The sequence below is a fragment of the Lithobates pipiens genome, unplaced genomic scaffold (genome assembly GCF_037356315.1).
Source record: "Lithobates pipiens isolate NorthernLeopardFrog02 unplaced genomic scaffold, aLitPip1_a1.2 Scaffold_16, whole genome shotgun sequence".
In the NCBI taxonomy this organism is placed as follows: Eukaryota; Metazoa; Chordata; class Amphibia; order Anura; family Ranidae; genus Lithobates; species Lithobates pipiens.
The window spans coordinates 58045219-58047003 of NW_027507748.1; positions in this window are offsets into that span (position 1 = coordinate 58045219).

Consider the following 1785-nt stretch of genomic DNA (forward strand, 5'->3'; position numbering starts at 1 on the left):
ACGCCGAGGGAGCTGACATGCTCCCTCTGCGTTTCTTCTGCGCGCGGGAGATTTCATCCCGGCCGGGTCGGCCACTGCCGGACTTTCAGCCGAGAGTCCCCTTGTGCGCATGCGCCGCTGCAGTCAGCGGCGCATACCGAGGGGAATATCTCCTAAACCGTACAGGTTTAGGAGATATTTTTGTTACCTACAGGTAAGCCTTATTATAGGCTTTCCTGTAGGTAAAAGTTAAAAAAATTAGTATACAACCACTTTAAGTGGTTTATGTTGCATTAAAATAAAAATGAAATAAAACTTTCTTTTATTTGTAAATACTTTTGCAAGGCTTTGTACCAGAATCAGCATTTTAGAGTAATTTTAAACAAATTATAAAATAAAATATAAAATTATAGAATTTTATCCTTCCTTTTAGATTGTAAACTCTACAAACACGGCTGGTTGTTTACGAAAAGGCAAATCCACTTTGCCCTGCAAGTACAAAGTGCACTTGAAATTGCACTGAAAGTGCACTTGGAAGTGCAGTCGCTGTAGATCTGAAATGAGTGGAAGCTCTGCTGATTTTATCGTCCAATCATGTGCAAGCTAAAATGCTGTTTTTTATTTTCCTTGCATGTTCCCCTCGGATCTATAGCGACTTTACTTCCAAGTGCACTTTCAGTGCAATTTCAGGTGCATTTTGTACTTGTAGTGCAAAGTGGATTTGCCTTTAGTAAATAACCCCCACTGTCCTCTCTCAAATTGTAACATAACTATACTGGGGGTTATTTACGAAAGGAAAATCCGGTTTGCACTACAAGTGCACTTGGAAGTGCAGTCGCTGTAGATTCAAGGGGGACATGCAAGGAAAATAAAAAACAGCATTTTAGCTTGCACATGATTGGATGATAAAATCAGCAGAGCTTCCACTTATTTCAGATCTACCCTTCAGATCTACAGCAAGTGCACTTGTAGTGCAAAGTGGATTTGCCTTTCGTAAATAACCCCCACTGTCTCCTTCAGTTTTGTAAAACGCTACACAAACTGTTGGCGTTATATACATTCTGCATAATAATATTAATAGTATAAATACTTTAAAATATTTAAAAAATAAAAATGTAAAAAAATGTTAAAAAATATACTTTTTTTTATTTATTTATTTTTTGTGTTGTTACTTTTTTTGTCTTTGGATTGGACGAAACCACCAAAAGAAAGACTTATTTGTCCTAAAAAAAAACAATATTTTCATTACTTTGTAATGACAAAGTTATTGCCGAATAAACTGGCCCGTAGCAGAAAATGTAAGAATGGCTCTGGTCCATAGGGGGGTACAGGTGTGAGAACTGAACTGGTTAATGATCGCAGGTTCAATTACTAATACATCTCCGATTCAGAGATTTACTGTGGCAACTGCTGTCGTCATTGGGCCTCCTGAATATTGCTGGCAATTAGCCCCTTATTAGGATGCAGTTCCAGGACAATGAGGGTCCTGAGATATTTAGTGGAACACAGATAGCTGAATCAGAGAATCCTTTGCACAGTTTGCGCGCACATCTGGGGGACCCTGTACAAGCAGTGATAACACACATTTAATGTTGTTTGCACAGGCAGAGAATGAGCCTCTGACGTTGGCAAGGCTATTACCGAGAGGACACAATGAAAGCCACACACAAGAGTCAGGGACTGGCCGCCAAATGTCACAAATGTGAGTGAGCAAAGTGGAATTTGATTGGGGTCTCCGAAGTGTTGGGGGGGACACTGGGTTATAAAAGGGGCCGCAGCTCGCCTGGTGCCAGAAAGCTCTGACAA